This window comes from Sarcophilus harrisii, chromosome 2 (genome assembly GCF_902635505.1).
Source record: "Sarcophilus harrisii chromosome 2, mSarHar1.11, whole genome shotgun sequence".
In the NCBI taxonomy this organism is placed as follows: domain Eukaryota; kingdom Metazoa; phylum Chordata; class Mammalia; order Dasyuromorphia; family Dasyuridae; genus Sarcophilus; species Sarcophilus harrisii.
Window position 1 is genome coordinate 610,970,989 of NC_045427.1, and position 13,070 is coordinate 610,984,058.

Sequence of the window (13,070 nt, forward strand, 5' to 3'; positions counted from 1 at the left end):
GGAGAGCCTGGACTCTGCCATTAACTGGCAGTTGAGTCATGAGGAAATTACCCAAATCTCTGAGTTCTAGGCTCCTCATCTACAAAATGAAGATGGTCTTAAGGTCCCTTACAACTCTAAAATTAAATAAAACTAATACGTTTAGTTTCCCCTAAAAAAAAATTCTAGGACTTGAATCATATTCTCCTTTCCTTATCTTAATTCTGAAATGGCAGTGGCAGTGGCAGAGACAACTAGCTTGCACAGAGGAGTCTAGAATCAGGAAGTCTCATCTTCCTGAGATCAAAGCCACTTTCAGACGCTTCCTAGCTTCGTGATCCTGAGTAAGTCATTTAACCCCATTTGTCTTAGTTTCCTCATCTGTAAAATGGGCTGAATGGCAAACCATTCCAGAGTCTTCGCCCAAAAACCCCAAATGGGATCACGGAGAATTGTTCACAACTGAAATAAATGAATAACAATTTCCTTCAACGATGAGTATGGACTTTTTCAGAAAAAGACTGGATGTAGCATGCCCAGAGAAGAGCTGGAAAGCTGGGCAGAATTGGAGGCAGAAAACTGAGTTGGAATTTTGGTTCTGTGTTTTGCTATTTCTGGGGTCTTGGGGAGGGTGCCCTGGGCTTCGCTTAACTCATCTCTAAGATAAAGGTTTTTTTACTCAATGATGATCCCTTAAATCATTTCCTGCTTAAAATCTAAGAGAGTCATGGTCCTGTTTCCTAGTCATACCAGGATTTAAATTTTCCCATCACCTGACAAGGCCCTGTATTTTGTGATTTTTGAGGCAATTGGGGTTAAATGACTTACCCAGGGTGACACTGATAGTAAATGTTAAATTTCTGAGGTCAGATTTGAACTCAGGTCCTCTTGACTTTGGAGCCAGTACTCTACCCACTGCACCATCCAGTTACTGTGTTGCCGGGCCCACAGGGTCAGTGGCCCTCAGAGATTCACAGAAGGTCCCTCTTTTTTTCCAGAAATCATTTCAGCCTTCTAGAATTTGCTCCCCTTATCTCATCTGAGTTTTGTAAAGGAGAGAGAGCAGAAAGCACGAGGTATCACCCCTCAGACACCGGCACAAGCACCCAGATACCCACAGGATCACACGGGCACATGTGCCAGGCAGAGACATACCCACATATCACCGTGACATCCTGGGTCTGACAAGGAGCCAGTTTGGGTGGGCTTCCTGGCTGCTGCTCACTCTCGCCCCTGCCTTAAGCTACAGCTGCCTTAAGGTGTACTACCAGCTCTACAAATGCTGCCATCACTTTTTTAAGTCTGGGAAACTCATTCTTTGCAGATAGTCTCAGAATCTTGCAGGCAACGTGGCACCATGGTAAGAATACTTGACCTTTGGTCAGGATGTGGCTTCAGAACTCGCCAGGAAAGCTCACTATTCGAGTTACTTTGAGCCAGTCACTTAACTGGGCTTTACTTTCCTAATCTGGACAGTGGTCAGTGGACTAGATGGCCTCTGAGTTACTGGCCCACTCTACAGCTAGGACACTATGTAATCTTCAGTATTTTCTCAACCCTCTTCCACCACTCTGTCACCGACCATCACTGTGCAACAGAAGGTTCCTGCGGAGAACATTTGTGTTGGTCTCTGTGGATCACTTTGATCAGGTGGTGGGCAACCTTCTGGGTGAACTTCTGATGGACCAACTAGGGACAGAATCACACAGGACTGGAGAAGCCGGAGGATTCCTATACTGGGAGAGGATGTAGCCACATCGAGAAACTGATGGATTCATCGAAGTCGCAGATTGCCCTGAAGAGCATGAAATTTCTCAGACTTGGATCTTTAATACTCTGATAACTGCATTTCAGTGTAATTGATTTCCTTTATGATCCTATGTATTTTGTATGATGCATTTGAAAGCCTGATTCAGAGAATGGATCTGTCAGCTTCATCCAGACACTGCTAAAGGGATCCAACACACACACACACACACACACACACACACACACACACACCCCAAAGAGAGAAAGAGAGACAGAGAGAGAGAGAGAGAGAGAGAGAGAGAGAGAGAGAGAAGGAAGAAGGATGGAGAGAAAAAAGTAGACAAAGAGGCAGGGAGACAGGGATAGAGATGAAAGGAAGGAAAGAGGGAGAGAGACAGAAAGAGAAAGGGAAGAAGGGAGGGAGAGAGAGGAGACAGAGAAAGAGATGGAGAGAGAGGTGGAGAGACAGAGATAGAAAATAGTGACAAAGAGAAACAGAGGGAAGGAGGGAAGGAAAGAGAAAGAGAGAGAGAGAGAGAGAGAGAGAGAGAGAGAGAGAGAGAGAGAAGAAGAGACTGAGAGAGGCAGAGACAGAGAAACAGAGAGAGAGAGAGAGAGAGACTAAGAAAAAAGAGAGAGATTATAAAGCCCTCTAACTAAATGATGTTACTAGAACTAGAATCTTCCATTTGTAAGATTATAAGATTCCATGATTCCCCAGTGTGGTCCTGCTCCTGGAACACTGAGAGACTAAGAAATGCTAGGAAAAAGAAGGGAAGAAGAGGCACAGCAGCTTGACATTAAAAGAAAGAAAAAGAAACTTGAATATCAATAAGAAAGTGTAGAAAGCTTGCAGAGCCCTATTTCATTCTCAATTCAATTCATGCACCAATTCTGATCATACAACTATTAAAAAAAAAAAGACAAAGGAAATTTTTACCCTGAAGGAGCTTACAATCCAAGAAGGAAATGAGTCATTTATATAAATAACCATAATTTAATTTTGAAAAGGATTGTGTAGAAAACAGAAGCCAAACAGAATAGTAGCAATACAATGTCTACAAGCCACTGCTCAAGAAATTCCTGCTGCCCAGGATGCCTTTCATCTTCGCTCCCACTTAACTCGCTTCTGTTCATCCTTCAAGACCCAGCTCAATCCCGTCTCCTGCATGAAATCATGGCCAAGCACGGTGCGTTGTAGATAACAGGAAAGTCCTTAGAAGTCATCAAGTTCAACGCCTTCATTCTACACATGGCATAAAGCCCAAAGAGGACAACATGAAGTTGTTCAGGGACAGCTAGATGGTGCAGTGGACAAAGTGGTCCTGGAATCAGGAAGATCTGAGTTCAAATCCAGCCTAACTCACCTAATACTTTTTAGTTATGGGCAAGTCACTTAAGCCCAAGTGCCTTTCCTTTCCCTCCTCCCAAAAAAAGAACCCAGTTGCTCCTTCTTCTAATTGTTCCCTCTATTTATTCTATTTATTACTCATCTGTCACATGCTTCCTCCTATTACCACTTGCCCTCTGATGTGTTATAGGTCTATTCTTTACCTCTTTTAACTAGACTGACCATCAACCCCTTCCAGGACTCCTTTCCCAGATTTCTCAACTGAAAGGTTTTTCTCACTCATCATATTTTCCTCCACTACTTTTTCAAGACTAGGTATTTCTTTGCTCCCTCCTTTCCACTCTTGATTCACACCTAGCCCTAACTATATGTTTATTGAATTGAATTTAGGGTAGGATATCACTTTCTACCTCTGTGTGTTTTGAATGCTATGCCAAATGGATACTTCCCATAAGATTATATGACGACAATGCCTTGATATTGTCCATTCACTGCATTTCTAGACTGGCATCTAGGCTTTGGTTAAAGATGTCCAGTGAGGGGGAAACCATTCATCATCATCATCCACATCATTATCATCTTTTCTTCTCTTCTTCTTTCTTTCTTCTTTTTCTTTTTTCTTCTTCTTTCTTCTTTTCTTCTTTTTCTTTTATTTCTTCTTCTTCCTCTTCTTCCTCTTTCTCTTCTTCTTCTTCTTCTTCTTCTTCTTCTCTTCCTCCTCCTCCTCCCTCCCTGCTTATATTTTATATACCTTTTCTCTGTATCCCTCCCTCTTTTCCTTTCTCTTTCATATACATACATACATACACACATGTGCCATGTTATATTGATCCTATTTCCATATTCCTCACATTCATCCTGACGCAATAGAAAATGGGTGGTGGATTTGCTTCTTACTATCTGTGCGACATTGGGCAAGCCCCCTAATCTTCTTGCTCTTTAGCTTCTTTATCTATAAAATGGGAACATTAGACTAGATGATCTTAAAGGTCCCTTGGAGTTCTAAATCCATGGTCCTATGATGTAATCAACTATCACTCCCAGTTCAGAACTTCATTGCCTGGCACCCCTCTTCCAAGTCTCTCCCTCTCCAACCCATCCTGCACATATTTGCCCAAATCATCTCAAAACCACTATCAATTCTGTGGAATCCTGGGTTGGGGGAGGGGTGCCAGTGATAAAGCGGAGGGAGGGAATGGAGAGTCTGTGTCCAGGGTCATCCCACAGTTCAGGGAGACTTAGCTTCTCTGGTATGGAACTTTCACTCAAAGCTGCTAAGAAAAAATGAGTCACCAAAGTGACAGGTTCTATACAAGAAAGGATGACCTACCTTCAGGGGTCACAAAGACAAGGTGGGGTGCGTGCCTTTTAGCATTTGAGGGGGAACAGGTTTACTAATTATCAGTCATTTCCACCTCTCAAGCTCTTGTCAGCCTTTGAGATGCAGGGCATAAAAGAATTCCCCAGTTCTGCTCCCCCTTCTCTCCATTTCCTCACACCCCCTTCCTTCTGCATTTCAAACAGATGACTAATGTTTGTCAGAGACTGAGTCACTCCACAGCAGTCCTATTCTCCCTTAAGTACTGAAGAATTTCTAGATCAGAGAAGAGAGAGGGTCTCTTTTTGGAGCCTTCTTTGGTGTTGGGAGTGGGGGGAAAGGGCCTAGAAAAAATGGCAGGCAGGTGATTTCTCTGGACTGAGAGGTGCTCCCGGAGGGCTCTTTGTTGAATCATCAAGGGTTCCTGAACATCGAATTGGGAAGGCTTTGAAAAGCCATCTAGTCTAAATCCCCTCATTTACAGATGAGAAAACTGAGGCTCAGAGAGATTTGCCCAGAGCTATAAGGTAATAGCCATTAGGAGAGAGAATTTCAACACAGGTCCATTTATGCCAGAACCACTTCCCAATGCTACTCCCCAGTTTAGAAAAGGTATTAGGGCTCTGGTATTGGAAGGGCCATAGAAAGGAGACTTCATTGAATAGATTTTGTGGAAGGTACAAGTCTTTTATTTTTTTTCTTTTGTCCCACTCAAATTTAGCTGCCCAATAAATCTCTCTGCTTATCAACTTACCTTGAGTTTAATTACAGACTAAATTCCTAGAGTTCTTTATTCTTTATTTTATAGATATTATCTCACTTGGTATTATGGAAATAGGTATTATTGTTGTCACCATTTTAATATTTTATTATGAAAGTTAATGATTTGAAAATGGTCACCTGGAATCAGAAGGAAGATTTGAACCCACTAGTACTACACTATATTGCCTCTTTGATTGAAAAATATTATCTTAAAGAATTCATTGATCCAACAAATTAGTGTCTACTATGTTCTTGACACTATTCTAGACATGAAAGGAAATACAAAGGCATAAAAGACTTGATCCCTAACCCTAAAAAAAGTACAATTGGAAAAACAGGACAGATTTTATATATATATATATACACTAAAAATGTATATTATGTATATATATAATATGTATACTAAAATAATTTGTAGAGGCAGAAAACAGTGCGGATGTATAAAACAGGATATATTTGAGAATTAACATGAGCAATGGAGACAATAAGAAGTGTGGGAGTTCCATGGAAGGAAGTGGCTGGAACAACTTCTTAACAAAGGTGGTTGATGTGGTAGAAAGAGCACAGAAGAAAGTTCTTGCACTGCTTCTGGGTTACTCTTTGACTTTGGGCTAGTCTTTAATATCTCCATGGAGATATTTTCTCATCTGTTTCCTCATCTGTAAAATGAAAAGACTGAGCTAATTAGTATTTAGTCTCTTCCACTTCCAAGGCTTGATCTGCATCTTTTACGATAGAGATGGTTTTATCAGCAGAAAAGAGAGGGGAAATAACAAAGGAGAAGAAGGATGACCTGAGCAAAGTCATGGAGGTAGGAATCCAGACTCCATGTTTGTCTCAATTGAAATAGAAATATTGTTATGGAATATCAGTAAATATGGTTCTTTAGAAAAGTAGAATATGGACAGAGAGTGGAGGATAAGAATTTTAGACTTTAATTCTTTAGGCAGATAAGGGAGTCTAAAAGACCTGAGTTTAAGATCAATCTTTACCATATACTTGCTGTGTGAACTTGGACAAATTGTTTAACCAAGATGATCCCAAAAAACTCTTTTAATACTAAAAGTTGCAGTGTGGGTACAGAGACTAGTAGAGAGAATTTCCTCACTGGGAAATCCCAGGCTGGATAGAAGCAAATTATAGTCTTTTGTTGATTTGCATTGTCAAACAGAGTTCCTTACCCCACAGAAATCACAAGTCCTTAACAATGCTTTAGGCAAAAGGGAAACCTTTGAAGGTGTTTGTTTTTTAAATAGGACTGTGAACTAAGTGGTGTTTAAGGAAGATAAGTCTATCTAAGGTATTCAAGATCAGTTGAATTGAGTCGGTTCAAAAAACAAAGTGACCAGATAAAAGCCTCAGATGAGAAAGAATGAAGTTCTGCATCAGAACAGGAGTTAAGTGGGAATGGAGGGGAAACCTGAAGGTGGCTTATATTACCTCTCCCTTTCATCTGGAACAAAGTGTCCTATGTCTAAAGTAATGGAGTCTATTATAACTACCTGTTCCGATTTTGTAGTCTTTCTACTCTTGTCTTTTCCCTTCTCCCTACCTTGTCCTGTGCTTGATTTAGCAAGAGACATTTCAAAGAACAACAGGATTTGGAAAATGATTAGATAAAAAGGCTGAAGAAGAGGGAGAAATCAATAATGGCTTTGAGGTTTGGAGCCAGGGTGAGGCTCTATCCAAGGTCAGATAAGGCCACCTTAGAGTCCCCTACGCCAATCCTCAAGAGCTCAAGACAATTAAAGGACAGTTTCCTGAGACTGGGAAATTGCTTTGCCTTTTTTTTCCAAAAAAAAAAAAAAAAAAAAAAAAAAACAAAACTCTGTAACATGGAGTAGAAGTGGAGGGAGAGGGGACTAAGAGGAGCCAGAAGGAGTGAAAGACCTGAGCTGAGGTAGTAAGACCTTGGGAGGAAGAGAAAGCACCACAGTTGTCCCAGTTCTGAGAGGTAGAGGAAGATCAAAGGAGAGCTGTGAAATCCCACATTCCTAGTAACTATCCCAGTACCTACAAAGGGGAAAACATGCTTTCTGCTCGTTATCTTTTTTCAGGAAATATCTAGATGTCCTTTCCTTACCCTAACCTAGTTGGTCCGTCTTGACCATGTTCTTGGCTATTGGCAATTTGCCAGTTGTGACTGAATGGTGGGGAGGGTCCATGGCAGGGAGAGGTGAGGAGAAGTCAGTCTATCTCCACTCAAAACCAGATCAAATATTTTACTTGAATCAGCTGATCAGCGACTGATAGTTTCACTCATTTGTAGAATCACAGAAGTCAGAGGGAAGCTCAGAAGTGATTGAATCCAACATTTCTTGACTAGGAATTCCTTTTAGAACATTCCCAACAAGTAGTCAAACTAACTCTACTTAAAGAGCTCTAATGAGGAAGACCTTACTATCTATCTCCCCAAGGCATCCCATTCTACCTTTGGATTGCAATCTCCCCGTCACTGTTACTATTTCAACCCGCTGGGGCCAAGTAGAACAAATCTAATCTCTCTTTCACAAGTTATCCTTGGATATATTTGAATACAGATATCATGGGCCCCCCTAAGTCTTCTCTTCAGGTCTAAGATAAACATGCAGTTTTTTGAACTGATCCTCATTGACATGGTTTCTATTCACCTTAGATACCATTCTCCCAATGTGCTCCATATTTTCGGTCTCTTTCCTAAAATATAATACCTAGGACTGGACAGAATACTCTGGATGTCATTTTATTTGGGCCAGAGTATAATGGGACCAATACCTCCTTTATTTGGAATATTTCCTCTCTCTTGAAAGCAGGTCAAGATTACCTTAGCTTTGGGAGCTGCCATATTGCATTCTTGATTCATAAAGTCTTAAAATCCACTAAAACGACCAAAAACAATTGACCAGCTGTTTTATGGAACTAGAATTATTAAGGTGTTGATTTGTTGTCATTTAGTCAACCAGTTTGGTTTGGTGATGGACTCCAACTCAATATCCCATTGCTGAGCATTGTACTTATGATTTGTAATTGAAAGAACTACCATCCAAAATAGCTTTAAAAGCCAAATAAGAACATCAGTCTCAGTTTAAAATGGAAACTGTTTCATGGTAGGATAGAAGGTTTGATGAGAATCCAGAAGGTTTAGGCTTGAATGCCACCTTTAACAATTATCTGTATGATCATATATGCCACTTAACAGTGAGCTTTAGTCTCTTCACCTCTGAAAAGGGGATATTGTAAGTATTACCTATTTCACAGAGTTGTAAAGGCCAATGAGACAGTGTAATTGCAAATATTGGAACTATATATAGGGTTCCTCAAATTTATTTAAGTTTAAAACTACCCTCAAACTTTTGGGACACCCTGTATAAGGATTACCTATTATTATCATATTTTTTAAATACAAAACTTTATCACCCAGACTTGACTCCCAAATAATTGGAATTAGGCCCTAAATCTTCCTTGTATAAACTCTGTCATTTAATTTTGCTGTATATGAATTATGCTATATATTATACAGAAAGACTATTATGAATCTGAAAGACCACTCAGTCTTAGTTGAATAACTGAATAAATAGAGGCACCTGGGGATAAATCACTAGAGATATTCTAGAGAAGTGGTAGAGTTACAAACCTGAAATGGAAAAATCCCTCATTGAGCTCTAGCACTATTGAACATTTCTATTTTACCAATAAGATGAAAGCTGGAGGAATCTTTTAGATAAACAGGTTCAACAGAGCCTGAGGGTTATGAAACAGGGGTAAAAAACAAAATAAAACAGGGGTGTCTATTTCTTACCATTGGAAACAGCCGAGGTCTTACCAATAGGCTGATATCTGCCATCAGGATGGCATGGCTAACTTTGTGAAATGACCAAATGTGATAAACTTAGCTCTTCTCAATGATACAATTATCGAAGACAGTTCAAAAGACTTAGGATGGGAAAATGCTATCCACATTTAGAAAAAGAACTCTAGAGTCTGAATGCAGATCTAAGCATACTATTTCCATTTCCCCCCTTTCCCTTTTGTTCTGATTGTTCTTTCACAACATGATTAATGTGGAAATATAATTAATATGATTGTATAACCTCTATCAGATTGTTTGCTGTCTTGGGAAGGAGGGAGGGGAAAATCTGGAACTCAGAATCATATAAAAGTGAATGTTGAAAACTATCTCCACATGTAATTAGAGGAAATAAAATACTATTGGGGGGAGGGGGAGGGGAGTGCTTACTAGTTATGACTATTCCCCAGATGCTAATTTTGAACGAATAAAGAAAGTCAAGATTTACAATCAAAATCAGCTTTTTCACCTAATGAACATGCTCCAAAGAAACCAAATAGGATACAGAGAATAAAGCCAGGGGAAGGGACATGTACCCAAAGAGTCTTCCAAACCAAGGACAAAGAAAAAGTATACAAATTTAAGGCAGATTGGTCAACCAAGGAAGCAGAATCTTTGGGAGCTAAATAAAGGAATTCCCTCTACACCTGGGATTAAGGTAGGATCAGGGCAACTATACAATGGTTTTACAACACAATCTAAAGCAAAGGAAAGGGACTATAACAGAGAGGACCCAAACACAAAAATAAGACTGAGAACAGGTTCTACAAGTGGGAAAGGGCATTCCCCTCCTTATCTAGAAGTAGTGCCAATTCAAATCTACCTTAGGCCATAAGATTTATGTACTTTAGTTTTGACCCCACTTTCCTTCCCACAAAAAAAAAGTTAAAATGAAACTAAGAGATTGTGACATTCCATAAACTATACAAGCTGAGTCAATCTGTGGCCAGGTAACAGTTTCTATTAGTTTTCTTTTGTTTTCCTTGGGTTTCTTGTAAAAGCTCCCGAAAACTTTCCACCTTATATGGGATAAACTGCAGGGATTTTTCCATACCTCTGCCAGTACAGGTGAGAGACTCTATGCTCTTCTAATAGTCAAGTGAAATGGGTAATAAAAATGAATGTTGGGTCAACCCCAGAATCAAAAAAGACCCTGTGAAATTGAAATGAGGGGAGATTAATAGAGCAAGAGTGGGGTGCAGCTGGGAAGACCGATATCCCCTCTCCAGCTTCTCAAATGTTTTCTATTCCCTACACTAGCAATCTTTTCATCCTCTGCTGAACATCCTTCAGGACTAGCTCAAGTGGTGATTGTTTCCCTAACCATCCCCACCCCACAGTGATTGTCCTCTCCTCCTAATGGGGCATGTAGACTCTATATATATATATATCAGCACCTCTCCTGTTCAACTGGTAGCATCCTTAAGGCTAAGAAGCTTGAAGGGACACGTAAGCCCAAAGTTCTCATATCACCTTTAAATGAAAGGCAGCCTGGCAGAATTCTCAGAGAGCTAGACTTGCCAATAGAGAGACTTGGGTTTAAATCCCAATCATTTACTAGTTTTATGAGGCTGGACAAGTCTCAGCTTCAATTTTTCATTTATAAAATGAATTTGAAGATAGCTGGAGCATGTACAGTCATATTATCCCATCCCTCTCACTTTGTGGATTAGGAGGCCCAGTTCATACAGATAGGAAATGGCAGAATTAGATTCTAATTTAGGTTATGTGATTCTAAATGCAGGTTTCTGCATGATTCTGTTGTTACCTATTTCTTCATGGGTCTATTCATCTCCCCAATTAGATTGTAAGTTGATTGAGGGTAGGGACTGTATTTTTTATCTTGATTTATCCACCACAAAACCTATCTGGTTTTACTGCATATCCCAAAATCTAATCACCCTACCATACTCTTCATAATGAAAATTCCCCATCTCTCTGTCTCTCTGTGTCTCTGTTGTTTCTATCTCTCTATCTGTCTCTATCTCTGTCTTTTTCTTCCTCCCTCTCTAATCAATATAGTAAGTAGTAGAATTAAGTGGCTATCCTTTAACTTGGTAAATGAAGAGAATAAAAAGACCAGGCCAACCCAGGTCCAGAGCTAAAGAGAAGAAGCAGGAGGGAGGCAGAATGCCTCTCTCCAGAGGCACATTTTGTGCCTTTTGTCTTGTGAAGTGGTAACTTGAAGTGTTTAAAAAAAATTTTTTTGAGGGGGAGGGAGCAGGAAGAGTAATCTGCCCAAGCTTGGCCTGAAGGGCTTTGAAAAAAATCACTCAATTTAATTCAACAAACATTTGTCAAAGGCTTTTTAACTGAAAGTTCTTGTACTGGATGCTTTACCATCTCCAATAAAAGGCCTATAATTATTCCCTCCCTCTCATCCACCCACCCAGGTGCTAGCAGACTTTCCCCTTCCCAGAAATTACTGTGTATGTATGTGTGTATCTGTACATATGAATATATTTGTATATATGTACATATATATTGTGTATAATTAGATGTATTATGTACTATGTACATATTTCTTCCTTCTTTAGGAAAGGAATCTGTCTGGTTTTTGACCCTTTGAAGGGTCCAGTCTGTGATATCTCCAGTCCTCTTGATTTATATCTTGCCACAAACCCTGATGGCTTCCTAGAAGGTGAAACAGGTGTTTTTGCACAGCTCTTCCTCACTTAAATCCAGTTTATTTGCACGTCATGGCATCATTTCTCTGATGCCATGATCCTCTTCAGGAATGAAGAACAAACAACAATAATAACAATCATGAGTATATAGCGTCTTCCACTGAGGAAACTCCCTTCCTCAGTCCAGTTCTCTTAAATCTATAGTCTTAAAGAGTTGCACTGAAGGGTTAGTTGATTCACCCAGTTTGTGTCAGAGACAGGGCTTAAACCAAGTCTTTTTTGTTATAGATGCTAGCACTTCATCTACTATGCCCTGATTAATAAGTGTTTGTTGAATGAATTAATGTATGAATGAATCAGATTTATTTCTCAAATATAAAGATGGTGGGAGAAGAGGAGGAGGAAGAGGAGAAAGAGAAAAATAAAGAGAAGAAGAGGAGGAAAAAAAGAAGGAGGAGGAGGAGGGGAGCAGAAGGAGAAAGAAAAAATAGAGAGAAAGAAAGAAAAAGAAAGAAAAGAGAGAGAGAAAGAAAGGAAGGAAGGAAGAAGAAGGAAGAAAGAAAGAAAAAGAAAGAAAAAGAAAGAAAGAAAGAAAGAAAGAAAGAAAGAAAGAAAGAAAGAAAGAAAGAAAGAAAGAAAGAAAGAAAGAAAGAAAGAAAGAAAGAAAGAAAGAAAGAAAAAGAAAGAAAGAAAAAGACACTGTCTCTGCAATCAGGACTGGAAGGATTCAGCATGTATACAAATTTAATACAAAATTGAGTGGTGGGGGCAACGGGGAAATCCAGACAAGATAAATAAATAGGAAATTTTGAAGAAGGAGGACACTTTCCATTTTGGTGAGGATATCAGCAGGAGGCGGATTAGAGAGTGTAGGTGTGGAAGACAAAATGAGTCTCCTCAGGATAAAAGATTGAGGCTCCGATCCAGAGGTTCTTGATGGGATCTTTGGTACTAGCCCGGGGTGGGGGGTGGGAGTGCTGAACCAGGACGTAGACCTGGGTAGGTTATTAGAAATATTGGGCTAGTCCAATATCACCTTTACCACAATGGAGAGCTTCGGAGATGTGTTTAGACGTTAAGTCTTATTTAACGACTCATGGAAACTTACCTCCCAGGTGGGATAGAGGGAGACCGCGAATTGCTTAACTCCCAGCGGGGCAGCTGGGACTAGAGGTACGAGGCGGCCCCCAGTTGAGCCAAGGAGGAGGTACGGAGGTCCAAGGGAGGCGGGCTTAGAGGGATGACTACTGGAGCCGAAGGGGAGGGCCCTGCTCGCGTCACAGAGCAGCACCCTCCCCTAGCGGAAGTGTCGCCGGTCCTCCTTCCCTCCTCCCAGCCTGCCGGCTTCCCCTTTTCCCTTCCTTGCCTTTCCCGGGTTTCCCCTCCCGGCTTGCCGGGTTCTCCGTACCCATTTGGCCAGGGGCCCAGCGCCCTGTGGAGAGGGGAGAGAGGAAATCC

General features: G+C 40.5%; 1 long non-coding RNA gene across 1 annotated transcript; it reads right to left on the reverse strand.

Moving 5' to 3' along the window:
- Positions 1-5,590: 5,590 nt before the first annotated feature.
- LOC116421068 lies at positions 5,591-12,809 on the reverse strand. The gene is made up of 2 exons (XR_004231391.1): positions 12,721-12,809; positions 5,591-5,818 (listed from the first exon to the last, which is right to left on the reverse strand). It is a non-coding gene; the product is annotated as an uncharacterized LOC116421068 (long non-coding RNA).
- Between the last annotated feature and the right edge of the window lie 261 nt (positions 12,810-13,070).